General features: G+C 40.3%; 1 protein-coding gene across 1 annotated transcript in view; it reads left to right on the top strand.

Annotated features, from left to right (window-relative positions):
• Positions 1–12,159: 12,159 nt before the first annotated feature.
• The window catches only part of LOC117444218 (carnitine O-palmitoyltransferase 1, liver isoform-like), a gene marked incomplete at its 3' end in the record, with an annotated part of 68,331 nt that continues 62,134 nt past the window's right edge, over positions 12,160–18,356 (top strand). The window contains exon 1 of the mRNA XM_034079872.1: positions 12,160–12,266. The remainder of the gene's footprint in view (positions 12,267–18,356) is intronic.

Genomic DNA, 18,356 nt, shown 5'->3' with positions numbered 1-18,356 from the left:
TTACCTGAGTCTTTTACAGCTTTTTACAGATTCAGATGATTAGCTAATATAAAATATAAATACACCAATAAATAAAGATGTACCTATAATTATAGTTTCAGATATCCATCTGCAGAATACAAAGTACTTCAGACTAGCTGCACCTCCACCAGCTACCCTGCAGTCTACAAAGTACTTCAGACTAGCTGCACCTCCACCAGCTACCCTGCAGTCTACAAAGTACTTCAGACTAGCTGCACCTCCACCAGCTACCCTGCAGTCTACAAAGTACTTCAGACTAGCTGCACCTTCACCAGCTACCCTGCAGTCTACAAAGTACTTCAGACTAGCTGCACCTCCACCAGCTACCCTGCAGTCTACAAAGTACTTCAGACTAGCTGCACCTCCACCAGCTACCCTGCAGTCTACAAAGTACTTCAGACTAGCTGCACCTTCACCAGCTACCCTGCAGTCTACAAAGTACTTCAGACTAGCTGCACCTTCACCAGCTACCCTGCAGTCTACAAAGTACTTCAGACTAGCTGCACCTTCACCAGCTTTGAGAACACTTTCATGATCAATCTTTATAAAACATATCATATATATTATTCTGAAATGGACCAATCTGCACAACGACTACTTTCACTGTCTTTCACTATATTCTGAATGCAGGACTCTTACTTGTAACAGAGTACTTCTTCCCTGTAGTATTGCTATTTACTTTAAGTAGATATCAGAGTACTTCTTCTTCCCCTTCCTCCAGTATTGTTTGTTTCAAGTCTCCTCTCTGTCTTCTCACCTCTGGCCCCTCAGATGAGAAGAACGGCTGTCAGATCTCGCGGCCCTCCACTCCTTCCCGGCAGAATTCCCGACGCTCCGAAAGCGGTTCTGAGCGAGATCGGGTGGAAAAGGATCGTCCGGCGGAGGGAAGCAGCAGCGGGACAACTTTACAGAGAAAAGAGTCGGGAAAAGACAAGACCAGACTCCTGTCGGCGTCTAACGGGACGCAGTCTCACCCCTGAACGAATGTCTGGGAAGAAGGTCGTCCGAAAAGGCCTTTTTCTCCTCCTCCCCTCAGTCCTCCCTCATCCTTTTCCTATTTACTCCAGTCTAGTTGCCAGCAGTGAGAATCCGGGAAATGTTGAGTACCTCCAAAAGTTTGGCAAATGTCCCATCATATGCAGGCTAGCATCCGGCAGAGATGGTAGAAGTACACACATCCTTTACTCAAGTAGAAGTACAGATACTCGTGTTTAAAAATACTCTGGTGAAAGTAGAAGTACTGACTAAACTTCTTTCCTCAAGTAGAAGTAAAGAATTTTGAAATGTACTTCAGTAAAAAGTACCCATAGCTAGCAGCTGCTTTAAAGAGTACCTGACCTCCCTTTATATCAAAAGAACAATAATGTCATTCTTAGCTAATGAATGTTTCCATGGTGACCAACGGCAACATGACAACGTTTCCATTGGTCCCTCTCCTTTAGAGAAGACCAGGAAGTGATGGATACACGGATCGTGTTCCAACCAATAGGCACGCAGTGACTCTGAAGAATAATGACCACGCACCAACACACATTCAGACTAAAGGAACCAGCTGTTTGGGAAATGAGAGAAGTAGAAAGTACAGGTATTTGAGTTCAACATGAGAGAAGTAGAAAGTACAAGTATTTGAGTTCAACATGAGAGAAGTAGAAAGTACAGGTATTTGAGTTCAACATGAGAGAAGTAGAAAGTACAGGTATTTGAGTTCAACATGAGAGAAGTAGAAAGTACAGGTATTTGAGTTCAACATCTAAGAAGTAGAAAGTACAGGTATTTGAGTTCAACATGTGAGAAGTAGAAAGTACAGGTATTTGAGTTCAACATCTAAGAAGTAGAAAGTACAGGTATTTGTGTTCAACATGAGAGAAGTAGAAAGTACAGGTATTTGTGTTCAACATGAGAGAAGTAGAAAGTACAGGTATTTGTGTTCAACATATAAGAAGTAGAAAGTACAGGTATTTGAGTTCAACATGTAAGAAGTAGAAAGTACAGGTATTTGGGTTCAACATGTGAGAAGTAGAAAGTACAGGTATTTGGGTTCGACATGTGAGAAGTAGAAAGTACAGGTATTTGAGTTCAACATGAGAGAAGTAGAAAGTACAGGTACTTGAGTTCAACATGAGAGAAGTAGAAAGTACAGGTATTTGAGTTCAACATGAGAGAAGTAGAAAGTACAGGTATTTGAGTTCAACATGAGAGAAGTAGAAAGTACAGGTACTTGAGTTCAACATGAGAGAAGTAGAAAGTACAGGTATTTGAGTTCAACATGAGAGAAGTAGAAAGTACAGGTATTTGAGTTCAACATGTGAGAAGTAGAAAGTACAGGTATTTGAGTTCAACATGTAAGAAGTAGAAAGTACAGGTATTTGGGTTCAACATGAGAGAAGTAGAAAGTACAGGTATTTGAGTTCAACATGTGAGAAGTAGAAAGTACAGGTATTTGAGTTCAACATGTGAGAAGTAGAAAGTACAGGTATTTGAGTTCAACATGTGAGAAGTAGAAAGTACAGGTATTTGAGTTCAACATGTGAGAAGTAGAAAGTACAGGTATTTGAGTTCAACATGAGAGAAGTAGAAAGTACAGGTATTTGAGTTCAACATGAGAGAAGTAGAAAGTAACAAGTCGTCAGAAAAATAAGTAGTGGAGTAAAGTACTGATACTGGTAACGAAGTATTTGTACTCCACTACTTCCCACTTCTGGCATCTGGCAGTTTTCTTCGAGCTGGGTTGCTAATACTTTAATAAACAAAATCAAACACACAATAACTTATGTCAGCGCAAGGTAACAGGTGACCTAAAAACACAAACCACACCCATGTGGAAGTGCTCAACAAATACAAATAAAATGTACGTAAACAAGTAATGATAATACAAATAATAAACTCAGGCTAAGTAGCATTTTGGCTCCTACATAAAACGTTGGGGTACTCAACATGTCCGGGTTCACGACAGGACTCTATGAGCTGCAACTAGACTACTTTCCTCACTTCCTTCCTTGCTTCTTGCCATTATTCCAAAGCAATGTAAAGGAGGAGGGGGACATTTTCCCTTGAAGCTGATCTTGGGATAAGACGGAGAATTTCCCCGGATTCTAGCAGAAGTGTGTCAGACTTCAGAGACAATAGCTTCTCATCAGAGCCTGAAGACAAGATGGTGCAAGAAGTCCCAACAAACAAGAGAAATAGAGTGGTGCAGTAATGTTGTATTTCTGTGTTGGTCCCTGAAGGCAGCATCTCCCTGGTCCAATGGGATTTCTCCATGTGATTTTGGGTTATTGCAGAAAATATTCTTAACGTTTATGATACTTAAACGTTTAGTTCAGCAGGATAATCTCCACATATTAACACCACTTTACGATTTCTGAAGTCAAAAACTAATGTTGGGCTATAAAGGAACTACAGCACGGTCACACGACTTCACGTCACCGTCGCTAAGCTAAAGGAGGCTAATATTGGGCTATAAAGGAACTACAGCACGGTCACATGACTTCACCTCACCACCGCTAAGCTAAAGGAGGCTAATGTTGGGCTATAAAGGAACTACAGCACGGTCACATGACTTCACCTCACCACCGCTAAGCTAAAGGAGGCTAATGTTGGGCTATAAAGGAACTACAGCACGGTCACATGACTTCACGTCACCACCGCTAAGCTAAAGGCGGCTAATGTTGAGCTATAAAGGAACTACAGCACGGTCACATGACTTCACGTCACCACCGCTAAGCTAAAGGAGGCTAATGTTGGGCTATAAAAGAACTACAGCACGGTCACATGACTTCACGTCACCACCGCTAAGCTAAAGGAGGCTAATGTTGGGCTATAAAGGAACTACAGCACGGTCACATGACTTCACGTCACCACCGCTAAGCTAAAGGAGGCTAATGTTGGGCTATAAAGGAACTACAGCACGGTCACATGACTTCACGTCACCGTCGCTAAGCTAAAGGAGGCTAATGTTGGGCTATAAAGGAACTACAGCACGGTCACATGACTTTGTTTAGTTGCTTAGTCGTATCATTTAGACACTTGATAGCAACAACAACCAAAAACACATTCAGAAACCATTGACCTCCAGACCAGGTGATAAAATGCTGACTCATTCCTGCACCACTCTATACAGGAAAAGATGACAGCCATGGAAAAACATTGTTCATCCGCTCAACAAATCCAAAAAGCACACGACCTTCTCACAAAGCTGCACTCGCAACACGTGGTTCAAATCCACCAGGAAACCTCCATCCGTCACTCAAACGTCTTTTATTATTTTCTGACACCTGGATCATCAACACCTCCTCGTGTGGAGACAGGAAACCCGCTCTCCTCGCTTTCTAAATGAAGACAAATGTGTGTTCTCAAGCAAAATAAGGATGTCTTACGAGAAAGAGTTACAGGGATGTTCTTGATCGTTAAAGTGGATTTCTCTAAAGATAATTAGCAGACATAATGCTGTTCTTTAACCATCAGGGAGTCTGAGAGCAGGGCAGGAATGACGCAGAATGGATCTACGTAGCCCTTTAGCTAGCTTAACATCGGATTTTCCTTGAGTGTTTGAGAAGCATACATTTCCCACGGTTATTTCTGAATTACACTGATAAAGCTATGATACCGTATTGCCTTTAACGGAGGAGAAAAAGTGGATAGCTAGTTAGATTTAGAGGACACTAGTCGTCACACCACAGTTAGAATGTCTCACAAGTGAAAATGCCCACTAGAGGAGTAGAGAGGGATAGATAGATGGAGATTAAACCGAGAGTAGCTAGCAAGATGTATTCATTTGGTAGCAAAGGAAGGAAAAAAGTAGCCGCATGAATTTAAGCTAACGTAGAAATGGCACTGAAAGCTGGGTCTGTTTGTTGAGGAAGGTTTTCCAAGTCTTTATAAATACAATATTCATTTACGAAGCCGTTGATTCTCCTGTAATTCCTCCCAAGTGCGACTCTACCTTGAAAGATGGGATACAAAGTCCACAGTCTGAATGCTAACGTTAGCCAAAGTGTTCAAGTGAAGCTTAGAAACCAAACTAGCTGCCTTTGGATTCCTCAAAAAGCCGAAGTGTTGTGCATACTTTGTACTCTAACAGTACTATTGTGCTAACATTACTGTTGTACAGTTAGTATAATAGCATTGAGCTTTTACGTCTCTCCATTCTAATGTTAGCAGAAGCTAAAAGAAGCGTTAGCGGTCGGAGTTAGCCTAACTTACATTAGTTAAACCCTGCCTAGAAAAGCATAGCTTAGCAACCATTAATAGGCATATTTGGATTTCTCAACATGCTACATACAAGTCATTGGCTCACTTTTCATTCTGCATCTAAGGCATAATATAATATACATGATAGCTATCACACTCATATTTAAGACCCTTTTAAAGGTTACTGTTTGAAAAAGGAGTTGGCTTGAGTTTTCTGCCAACTCATTGAGCTACTGTTAGCCTAACAAGCTAGCTAGCTAAAGCTGACATTTTAGCTGGCACAATTGATATTGATAAACAAATAATTAGACAATTACTTCTAACTGAACATATGGACTGATAGTTTCAAAAGTTGCTGAAAATGTTAGATGTTAAATATAATGTTAGCATTAGTGTTGTGGTTTTTTGAGATGGCTAACCCAAAACTAGCCTTGTAGTCACACACTTTAAAAAGACTAACTACTTTTGCCTGTCAAATTTGTATGGTTTGACACCAGATACAAAATAATAGTGTAAGCCTATCATAGCTGCTTTTAAATTATCTAAAGTATTAGCATTAGCATCAATGCTTTAATCCAGAGCTAACTGGTTGCTATTGTTGCTATGCGGCCTCTTTGCCAGCAATCTGTGGACATGGTGGTAGTTCTTTTTATCAAGTTGACGAGATTGTAACTCTCATAATTGTCCCTGAGCATTAAAACTTCAAGGCTAATTTATAACCTGTATTATATTATGTAAACAAGGCACAAGCCTGATTTGGGTTGTCTCACATGACTAAATCTACATGTTACCTTCAGATTAGTTTAAGTGACGTGAATTTTGTCTTCTATCTCTCACGGTGGAGTCACAAGGAACTACTGAACAACCAGTATGTATAGGAGGGTGCATTACAGAACCTTTCCTGAGAAGTCCTTGAAAGTACAACATGATAAGAAAGTGAAATTAGAATAAAAAAGGCTAGAGCCACAATTAGGCAACTGAAACCCTTTCTAAGTTCCTTTTAGTTTGACAATAGGATGCAGGGCGACGCCAAAGCCTCAAATAAAGTCTTCTTCGACGGAGAAACGAACAAATGATGGACTTTTTACAAGAAGGGAAAGGAAATAGCTGAGACTTGCTATAGAAACACTGCACACAATCTGCCTGGACGAGGAAAAGTGAAGCCACACATAAAGAATGAAATTAATCTTGTTTTATTTTATATTTTCCATACCTTGTTTTTCTACTTCTGCACCTGTCGTTCTGTTTTGATTGTTTATGAGGGCGGCACCAACAATGTGAATGTGAAAAACTCTTTTGAAAGTGTTAACTTATTTTTGTTCCACATATATTTATTGAAAGTGTATTTATTTATCTATTTATTTATTTGTTTGTCGTGTATTTGTGTTTGTCATGAAAGTGTTTCATGAATGGAAAAACAGGAGATGGGTTAAGAACGGGAAATGTCTCTTTTGAGAAACAAGCTTTCCCTGAAAAAAACATAAAAACAATTCCTCTCCTTTTTCTCTATTAATTAATTAATGCTGCAAAAATACCATGCATTTTTACACTGTGTTTTTACCTGTTTGTTTGGCACCATGTTCACACGTTATGCACACACAGATAGAGGTAAGCTTCGAGGACAAAAGAGTCTTAACACTGGAAATGTATTCACTCCTTTATTTGTTCAGGGCGAAAGAGAGCAGGACACGTTACATAAGTGGATTGAACAACATTTGGGATAACTCTGGATGTAAACTTGGCTAATGATGGCTTGTTGTTGGTGCAAACTGAAATATTGTAATTCATGATCCCCAGAGAATGAACCCTTGTCACTTTAGAAATCCTCTGACTTGTTTTCCAGCTAAATCAAATACTTTGCTTTACGGTAAAAAAAACCTGCAAAACATTCCCTAAACCTGAGCTCTGCTTCGGGTTTAGAGCTAACTGGCAACTGTTAGCATGCTAACGAGGTAAACTAAGAGCTAGCATGGCTGCACACTGTTAGTCTCTATTATTACAGACAAACTCACCTTTTAGTAAAATACAAAGCTAGTTAGAGGAAACACCGTTAAACAGGAGGAGAAAATAACGGACAATTCTCCATATTTTAGCTCAACATCAGTTAGCATTCAGCTCAAAGGAAAGCCTCACAGGGCTAGCATGTCTTTATATTTCAGAATGATAAATAAATAAATAGTTATCCTCTGACTTGTAAAACAGGTCAAATACTTTGCTTTATGTTAAAACACCTGCAAAACATTCCCTGATCCTGAGCTCTGCTTTGGGTTTAGAGCTAATCAACTGTTAGCATGCTAACGAGGTAAACCAAGCACATGGCAAACATGACACCTGCTAACCACCAATTAGCATTTAGCTCAAATTACAACCTCTCAGAGCTAGCATGGCTGCAGACTGTTAGTCTATTGTATTACAGACAAACTCACCTCATATCCACTTTTAGTAAAATACAAAGCTAGCTAGAGTAGATATCGTTAAGCCGGAAGAGAAAGGGAAGAAAAGTCTCCATATTTAGCTGTACATCAGTTAGCATGTAGCTCAAAGTAGCATCACAGAGCTAGCCTGGCTGCAGACTTGCTGAATGCTACATAACAACAACAGTAACTGCATTTCCTGTCAAATTCATTCACCCTTTTGAAGACTTTTTGCCAACCAACGATCCACTGAAACCACGTCACGTTTGTAGTCGACTTTCACTGGTCTCTTCACACTCTGCACCCTCAACTGAAACTGCTTTTATTTGTAGATTTAAGAGCCGGTTTCTATTGGAAGAACTTGAAACTGTGGTTTGCAATTGTCTGCTGACACTCATTAACATCCAACTGCAAACACAACTTCCCAGGTTTAAATCCTACGAGAAAGCTCTGTGAAAACGACTGTCTTGTTCAGTGTCATCAGGACAGTCTTCCATCTGGTTTCACAGAACATGTGTCCCCCCCATCATTATGTAATCAGAGGCTTTCTTTTTCCTTCCTGGCGGTTTCAGCGGGCCCCTTTTAGCAGAATCCAGCAGCAGCTGCGAGGCCCCTCACGTCTGTAAGTTCAGGGGGTTTAAAGTCACACACATACATGACACACAGTTATGTCACTGGCTTTTAGGGAAAGACAAAGCTAGCTGAATGATAGAGAGGACTTTTTGCAGGATTTTGCTGTATTTTAAGCAAACTTCGCATCAAAATCCTCTCGGTACGGGACTCTTTGCACCCATGGCTTCTATTGAAATAAATCTCCCCCTCCTTTATCTCCCCCAATTCACTTTTCTAAACCCATCCCCATTCCTCCTCTTTGTATGTGCACATATCTCACCCCTCATATAACCTTCCCCTTGTTTTATACTGTACGCAGACGATGTATATTCATTTGTATACACTGTACGCTTGTCTCCATTGTATTACATCCATATCTATGTAGCGTTCACTATCTTTTATCGACACTGTAGTCACCGTTCCTCTCATCGTTATTCTTGCAGTTACAATTGTACGACTATAATCTCCTGCCATTATTCCCCTTACACCCGTACTACCCTAATCCTCCACCCTTTACCCCCAAACTCCTGAAACTCCACTCCGAAGAAAGGGGAATTTGTGGCGTTGAAAAAAAATGAAATTTGAGGGAGGTGTGTTGGGGGGAGGGTGGGTCGAGAAAAACAGCGAAATGATGACGACGAAGAGAAATGTCTGTAGTATAATTACAACAAAGGAAAAGTGCACTATTATGACAATGATTATTATTGCCTGTGAGAAATACTGACCAATAAACAACAATGGAAATATACGCAGGTGTTTGTGTTCAGTGTTATTGGGAACTCCTGAAAATTGGGTTTTGTGACGGTATAAAATATTTATATAAAAACACAAGATATCGAAGTAAAAATGTGCATAAAAGAATATATTTTTTCATAAATATATACTAAAGTAAAATGTGAAATAATACGATTAAATAAATAAAAAATATTTCTATAAAAATAAGAATTAAGTTAAATAAGATCATTTATAAAAAGTAAATGTTGGAGTAGATTTGCAATACAATAATAAATACAAATATTTTCATAAATAAAAAGTTAAAAGGTCAAAAAAATTAAAAAATGTGTATACAAATGAGAAGTGAGAGTAAAATAAAAAGGATAAAATAAAATAGAAAATAATATTTATACAAATGTAAGAGATCAGTGAAAATGTGCTAACAATAATTATATTTCTATAAATAAACACAATAAACTATGAATGCAATAAAATAATTTAAAATACAAATATTTTGAAGTTCAACTAAACCTGCAGTAATATATCAAGTGAAAGTAAAAGTATGCACAACATACTTTATATAACGGGATTTTAACGCGTTAATTAAGATTAATTAATTACACAAAAATTAACGCGTTAAAAAAATTAACGCATTTTAATCGCATTTTAATCGCACTTATTTTTGCACAGCGGAACGTTTCTCACTGGATGAGTTTCAGGCGTACCGATTATACTGGAGCACCAACTAACGTTCATGACTTCAGCATGGGACTTCAAACAACAACAAACCACGGTGAACAATAGTCAAACATGAACGAACAAGCTGATGAGACGCTTTGGTCGGCCCGTGGATGGGACATTTTGTTTTAAAAAACGGACGGATGGAAGCGTCGATGAGAGCCGCAGCTCATCAAGCCTAAAGTATCACCTAAATGCAAAGCATGTAGCAGCTAGCATGTAGCAGTTAGCATGTAGCAGCTAGCATGTAGCAGCTAGCATGGACGTTAGCCCGACTCCGAGTGCAAGGAACCACACCCTGACCCAACCCACACTCAGCCAGATGACTGGTTTCAGGGCCAGGATAAGTGAGTCCACGTCTGAGAGAATAACCAGCTCCCTGGCTACTGGACTGCACTCGACTGTCGACCACCTGGAGTCAAGTCCATGTGAAAACTGCTTCTCACTGTTCTCAGGTCAAATATGTATATTTGATTAAAAATGCGATTAATTTCGATTAATTAATTACAAAGCCTCTAATTAATTAGATAACAATTTTTAATCGAGTCCCGGCTCTAATAACAATACATGTGTGTTTAACAATATGTGCATTGGTGTATTAGTAGCCTACCAATAAAGATATTCATCCTGAAAGAGAACATTTTAAATAAGTAAATGGTAAACATTTTAATCTGGACATTTTGTTAACTTTTTCAAGTTTTGGGGAGAAATCAGACTCCTGAGGTTCAATCAATCAATCAAAGTTTATTTATAGACTCAGATCCACGAGAGGATTTCTCATTGCTGCTTCCCCTCCTCTCTCCTCGGCTCCTCTCCTCTCTCCTCGGTTCCCCTCCTCGACTCCTCCGCTCGCATCTCCTGTGGGCGGGACTAAGATACGAGGATAGGAGTTGAGTAGGGGAATTAGAGAAATGAGAAAGGGCCCTGATGTTCAATCAATCAAAGTTATATAGCCTCATATCCACGACTCAACTCCAAAACCCTATCCTTCAAATTCAACCGTCATGTTGTCGTGTTTTTGAGGTAATGAGATCAAATGGGATGGGAACAAAGGAAACAATATTCAGAGATAGAGTGCAGTGGCGGTTCTAGACCAATTTGACTGGGGGGGCCACTGGGGGGCCAGTCATTTTCTGAGGGGGGCACAATAAATGCAGGACGAAAAAGAGAACTAGACAGTGTGAAGTAATTGCGCATAAGAAAACAATGCAATCCAGTTATTGGTATTTGTTTCAGTACACTTATTTATTTCAGATATATCTTATAGTTATTACTGTTAGCTTCAGCTTAAGTTATAGTGCCATGTTTGCACTCACACCATATTTATATAAAAATAAAGGCAATGAACAGTTACATCTCTACTTTACATAAGGGTGTCTGCACAATCTCACATTACTACAACAAAATCCTGCGGTTTTGGGCAAACCGAGTACCAGAAAATATACATCTAAAAAAACAAAAAAACGTTTCATTGTTAGGTGGGCCACAGGGGGGTCAGAGGTCAGTGTTAGGGAGCACTGACCCCCCCTGGCCCCCCCTAGAACCGCCCCTGATAGAGTGGCAGCATGGCATCATAAAGACATTTCGAAAAACAAAGTCAGTTTTAGTTTCTAATTCACATTTCTACACAATTGTGTAGAAATGTGTGGCTGTGGGGGTCAGGGCGGGACATCTCTTCTGGGAATTCATGTTCAGGTATGGTTCCTCTTTTTAAAACCGAGATGTATATGAGGAGTGGGAGTGTCGCTGCAGAGAGAGGAACAGAGCGAGGTCTCACTCTGACTCAGATCTAAGAATTTTACTAACGAAATGTAGAAACGCAACGTTCAAATGTATTTTAGGAAGTTACATTGCTGTACATTTGTCTTCACCCCACACTCCAAAGGTTTTTTAATCACATACAAAACAAAACAAGATAATAATGTAATAAAATATGATTAATTATAATAAAGATATGAAACCTCTTGTGGGACCAATCCTTCATATTCACTCAGCTTTCAAACCCCCCACCCCATGCCCCCACCCCACTATTTGACTCTGCATTTTACAAACTACTGTTTGTGTTTTTATGTTTTATTTGTAATGTTTCTGTTCTGATTTTATGTAAAGCGTCTTTTATATGGAGAGTTTTGGTTTTATATTTTACATAAGCTCCATGACATCAAGTCAAATTCCTCGTATGTGTGAACCAATCTGGCAATAAACACGTTTCTGATTCTGACACTGATTGATGAGGATTAGGAAAAACGCTATAAAATCGCAATAGTATTTCTTTGTTTCTTGGGTTTTTCTAACAGCGTCCGGTTATTCTATCAGAGCGTGTATCAAACGCAGGTAAACAAATCTTCACTTTATAGAAAAATAAGTTGTATTTCTGTATTTCTGAAGTAGTCAAAGCTACAGCGCATGCGCAGGGTTACCGCCGCGCGCTCCTCAGAGGAGTGACCCTCCTCGCGCGCTCTCTCTCTCCTCTCGTCCTCACAGTGTTCAACTTCAGTGTGCAGAAGAAGGGAGGGGTGTTAACACACACATTCTTCTGGCTTCTCCGCGGCAGACCTCTCCATAAACACTCCTCAGGTACATGTCCACTCTTTTACACAGCCTCCCTTCTTCTTCTTCTAATTCTTCTTCTTCTGTTTACACAGCCTCTCTTCTTCTTCTGTGTTTCTGTTTCATGTTTTTAAAACGTTTCCTGTGATGTGTGTCGGCTTTGTGCTTCGCGCGGCGTGGGAGATGTTCGGACCTGAATGCACCACTGTGTGATGTGCGGGTACACTCTAACAATGTGTACTAATACTGTGTACTTGTACATGAGTAAAGGGTGTGTACAGTACTTTGCACGAGTAGTTTGAGCAGTGTGTTTCCACCCACATGAGAAGACTGTGTGCTGTGATGCGGGCATCGCTAGACTTCCTTAAAGGAACACATTCAAACAAGTGCTATCTGTATTTGTACACAAAGCTAAAGCTAAACACAGCCAAGCGCAATGATGTCATAGCATATGAGCTAAGTGTGTATTTACAGAAGTGGCGTTACGTAACTCAAGTGCTGTAAATATGTCGTACTTGAGTTTCTCTACTACTTTATACTTCTACTCATGTAAAAGTAGAAGTACTCAGATCTGGTACTTAAGTAAAAGTAGAAGTACTCGGGTCTTGTACTTGAGTAAAAGTAGAAGTACTCAAATCTGGTTCTTGAGTAGAAGTACTCGGGTCTTGTACTTGAGTAAAAGTAGAAGTACTCAGGTCTTGTACTTGAGTAAGAGTAGAAGTACTCGGGTCTTGTACTTGAGTAAAAGTAGAAGTACTCAGGTCTTGTACTTGAGTAAAAGTAGAAGTACTCAGGTCTTGTACTTGAGTAAAAGTAGAAGTACTCAGGTCTTGTACTTGAGTAAAAGTAGAAGTACTCAGATCTTGTACTAGAGTAAGAGTAGAAGTACTCAGGTCTTGTACTTGAGTAAAAGTAGAAGTACTCGGGTCTTGTACTTGAGTAAAAGTAGAAGTACTCAAATCTGGTTCTTGAGTAGAAGTACTCGGGTCTTGTACTTGAGTAAAAGTAGAAGTACTCAGATCTTGTACTAGAGTAAGAGTAGAAGTACTCAGATATTGTACTTGAGTAAAAGTAGAAGTACTCGGGTCTTGTACTTGAGTAAAAGTAGAAGTACTCAGGTCTTGATTACATTTTAAGTAGTAGGTTGTTTATTTATATTTTGTATTATTTGTATTACTATAGATGTACATCTTTATACATTGAAACTGTGAATATGTATTATATTTTAAACTCTTGTGCAATGCCTTTTTTTACAAGCTGCTGTAATCAACCAATTTGTGAAGTACAATCTCTAAAATCAAGCCATTTATTATATACCACGCCTAGCTGTAGCTCCTGTGTGTGTATTGAATGTTTACTCTGATTAATAGATTAGATTAAAGATTAAATTGTGTTACCGCAGCAGGTTGACAAGTCATCGCACAAGTTTAAAAAGTGCAATAAAAATGAACATATAGAGTAAATATTTGCATATCTACAATACATGGAAACTACAGAATAAATTAAGATGCACTTCGGGCTGCTCGATTATGGCAAAAATCCTAATCTCGATTATTTGGGTCAATAATTGATATCACGATGATTAAAAACAATTATCCATTTAAAAAAAAAGTTGAACTGATTTCCGTGAACTTTGAGTATAATTCAACTGAAAAACCAGTAAAAAAATAATTTATAAAAAATAAATAATCGTTTTATTTCGATGACGTTGTTTTCATAATCGTTGCAAGACAAAATCGTAATTGCGATTTCAAATACGATTAATTGAGCAGCCCTAAGATACACAACATCTAATCTACTACTAAATGTAATGTATATCTATATATACACACGAGTTTATAGGGTTTCCCCCGCATGTCTAATGTTGTAAAGGCTTCCTGCCTCACCTGTCCTTCAGGTAAATCCAGTTTATCACCACGTGGCTTTGAGATGAAACTTTACTGCAGGGGTGTCAAAGTCAATTTCATCGCGGGCCACATTAACATTATGGTTGCACTCAAAGGGCCGTTTGTAACTTTAAGACTATATAAAAATACATATATATATATATATATATATATATATATATATAAAATAATGTATTATATTACATGAATGCCTCTGAATTGGATTATTATCGGATAGGGTAATAACTTCATAATTAACTACGTCTGAAAGCAGAAGTCTAGGGCAAATAATTGCAAGTCTTTTCAGTGAAAATGTCACAAAATGATTTAAAAAGAAAAGCCAAATTCTGGAGAGAAAAAAAAACGTGACATTTTGAAAAAAAGTCAAATTCTGAGAAAAATGCAACATTTGAGATGCATTGTGGGACATGTAGTTTATGGGCAACGTGCTTCTGTAAATCGGCATGTAAAGGTATAAGAAACATATATTCTTTGCACGTTCTTGTGGGGCCACAGAAAGTGAAGTCGCGGGCCGGATTTGGCCCCCGGGCCTTGAGTTTGACACCCCTGCTATACTGCATTCCTCTTCAAACTTCACTTGCAGTCAGACTCATGGGTTTCAGCTACGGAAACACATCTTGTCTGTTAACATATTGATGTTGTTTGAGGCATGGTTGGTGAATTTAAAGGTGGCAGTTTGTGCTATTAACTCAAGATTCAATTCTTCGTCACGTGCTCAGCAGCTGCAGTGTCGATATGTCAGTGAAAACAGTGCAACATGAATCTATAGGACATCAAACAGATAAAACGGTGAAAGAGAATGTTTGAGATGTGCAAGTAAATATCAATAAAATAGAAATAGTGCAAGAATAGTCTATCTACAAGTACGTCTAATATAGATGAATAAATTGTAAGATGCAAACAGATGAATGTTTACGGGTGTTCTTTAAGTTTAGGTGTTTTATAGTCCTATGGCCTGTGGGAGGAAACTGTCCTTGAGTGTTTAAGGCTCCCTGGGCCAATGGGATTCCTCCATGTGACTTTGGATGATGTCAATTAATAATCTCTTATTCAAACAAGTCAAACAAATGTTTATGATACTTACACGTTTAGTTCAGCAGGATAATCTCCACATATTCACACCACTTTATGATTTCTGAAGTAAGAAGCTAATGTTGGGCTATAAAGGAACTACAGCACGGTCACATGACTTCACGTCACCACCGCTAAGCTAAAGGTGGCTAATGTTGGGCTATAAAGGAACTACAGCACGGTCACATGACTTCACGTCACCACCGCTAAGCTAAAGGAGGCTAATGTTGGGCTATAAAGGAACTACAGCACGGTCACATGACTTCACGTCACCACCGCTAAGCTAAAGGTGGCTAATGTTGGGCTATAAAGGAACTACAGTACGGTCACATGACTTCACGTCACCACCACTAAGCTAAAGGAGGCTAATGTTGGGCTATAAAGGAACTACAGCACGGTCACATGACTTCACGTCACCACCGCTAAGATAAAGGAGGCTAATGTTGGGCTATAAAGGAACTACAGCACGGTCACATGACTTCACGTCACCACCGCTAAGATAAAGGAGGCTAATGTTGGGCTATAAAGGAACTACAGCACGGTCACATGACTTCACGTCACCACCGCTAAGCTAAAGGAGGCTAATGTTGGGCTATAAAGGAACTACAGCACGGTCACATGACTTCAAGTCACCACCGCTAAGCTAAAGGAGGCTAATGTTGGGCTATAAAGGAACTACAGTACGGTCACATGACTTCACGTCACCACCGCTAAGCTAAAGGAGGCTAATGTTGGGCTATAAAGGAACTACAGCACGGTCACATGACTTCACGTCACCACCGCTAAGCTAAAGGTGGCTAATGTTGGGCTATAAAGGAACTACAGCACGGTCACATGACTTCACGTCACCACCGCTAAGCTAAAGGAGGCTAATGTTGGGCTATAAAGGAACTACAGCACGGTCACATGACTTCACGTCACCACCGCTAAGCTAAAGGAGGCTAATGTTGGGCTATAAAGGAACTACAGCACGGTCACATGACTTCACGACTTTTAGCAACCTCAGTTTTAAAATGGGGTATGTTCCGTCTCTCGTCAGCGTGTGTTAACCACAGACCTGATTTCAAAGTGAACTCTTATTTCGGGCGAATAATCGATTATTATTCGCCAGGGCTGCCGAATAATCGATTTTGATCATGGTCAGTTTCTGGCAACCCTAGTTGACGTGTCCTGAACCAATCGGATTATGGCTGAGATTGAAAACACATCTTTAACCACCCTGGTGTGTTAGTTACCTGATGTGCGCCTGTGGTATTCCACCTGGTGTCTTTACTCCGTAATCAAGCTGTGCGATTCTCTGCAGACACTTAAACATCCTGCACAAAGTCCAACACCTGAACGCACCACAGCCTGTGTTCATAAAGACGGTACCTCCTGCTGCAGGCTGGTCATGTGACGTCACTGAGCACACCATCACTCATGTTCATCTGCTCATTGTTAATATACTGAGTATTATGTTGTGATATTTTACTGGAACAACATAATACATTTTATTTAGGCGCCTTTCATGACACCTGATAGGCCACAGAACACGATAAAAACACAAACAGGAAGTCATGGAGGAGACAGGCAAGTGGACACGACTGAAACGCATAATGGGGAGCACTGCAGCGAGCGGGCCGAGGGCACGTGGGGTTTGTGAGCAGTCGGCTTTTGAAGTTGATACGGGATGGAACGTGACTGACCCGATGAGATGCTCTGGAGCAGCCTTGCTCTTGTTGTTGGGCCTGGGCTGAAGTGGAATAGTCCATTTAGCTCAGGAACCTTCCTGAAGGAGTGAAATGACCCGGAAGTCCCTCAGAGGCAGCCGTGATAAGTGCTGATTCTCTAGATGAAAGGAAAGGAGGTTTCAAACTTCCTTTATAGCCTCCTTTAGCTTAGGAACCACTGGACCTCCCTAACTGACAGGAGAGGAGAAAATGCTGCCCCACAATGCATTGCAGCCGCAGCATTTTCCGTCACTCAACAGTCGGCCGTTCACGGACACACCCGATTATGACGGAGAAATGATATCATGAAAGTTACGGTGCTTATTAAGCTTTTTAAAACGTAGGTGGTAAGTTGCCAAAGTGCTTTGTTCTGAACGTTCATCAGTATTATAATAAAGAGAGAAATATGAACGTTAGTTTTCACTGAAATTATCAAATAAAGTCAACATTTCAGTCTTTACTGAGCTGTGTGGGGTTTGTTCAGCTTCTAAAAGATGTTTGAATGGTGATATACACAGTGATAGATGTTCAGGACTAACGTTTATAATAAATACATCTGTATTGATTTAAGATCTTTAGTTCATCAATCACACGTATTGGGATCATTGGTATTAATGTGGACCGGAGGGAGAGGGGGACGAGCAGTTTCACTTTCCTTTTTTATTTCAATTCCAGCTTTGGTCCTGAAGAATATGTTTCTCTGTTGTCCCCGTTCATAAAGCAAAGCAGCAGCATCAGAGCACGGAGCAGAGTCTCTAGATGAGTTCACAGTAGTCCCTCGTTCTTATTGAACATCCATGTTTGTAGTCCGCTGTATAGAAAACTGTGGTTTCCATAGTTTCCCCACAGCAGCAGACGCACATTCAGGACGTCCGCTGGCGCATCATAAACACGTCGGATAGTGAAAGTGCATTCGGATTTTCTAAAGCAGTCTCTTCTCCGAAGTCCTTTTGAATTCTCCTATCCACTATCCCTTAACCCCGTGACCTTTCACTCAGAGGTCAAGGAATAGACGATAGGGTTAGAACTTAGGAGCTGATTTTTAAACTATCCGACTGCAGCCCTGGTGAAAATGGACTGCTGTGCATTTAGCTGTCCTTTCAGGCCCCTCCCCTTTAGCTGTCCTTTCAGGCCCCTCCCCTTTTGCTGTCCTCTCAGCCCCCTCCCCTTTAGCTGTCCTCTCAGGCCCCTCCCCTTTAGCTGTCCTTTCAGGCCCCTCCCCTTTAGCTGTCCTTTCAGGCCCCTCCCCTTTAGCTGTCCTTTCAGGCCCCTCCCCTTTAGCTGTCCTTTCAGGCCCCTCCCCTTTTGCTGTCCTTTCAGGCCCCTCCCCTTTAGCTGTCCTTTCAGGCCCCTCCCCTTTTGCTGTCCTCTCAGGCCCCTCCCCTTTTGCTGTCCTCTCAGGCCCCTCCCCTTTTGCTGTCCTCTCAGGC

This window comes from Pseudochaenichthys georgianus, unplaced genomic scaffold (genome assembly GCF_902827115.2).
Source record: "Pseudochaenichthys georgianus unplaced genomic scaffold, fPseGeo1.2 scaffold_754_arrow_ctg1, whole genome shotgun sequence".
Taxonomy (NCBI): Eukaryota; Metazoa; Chordata; class Actinopteri; order Perciformes; family Channichthyidae; genus Pseudochaenichthys; species Pseudochaenichthys georgianus.
Note: the sequence above shows the minus strand (reverse complement) of the source record. Positions and strands in the feature narration are given on the sequence as shown.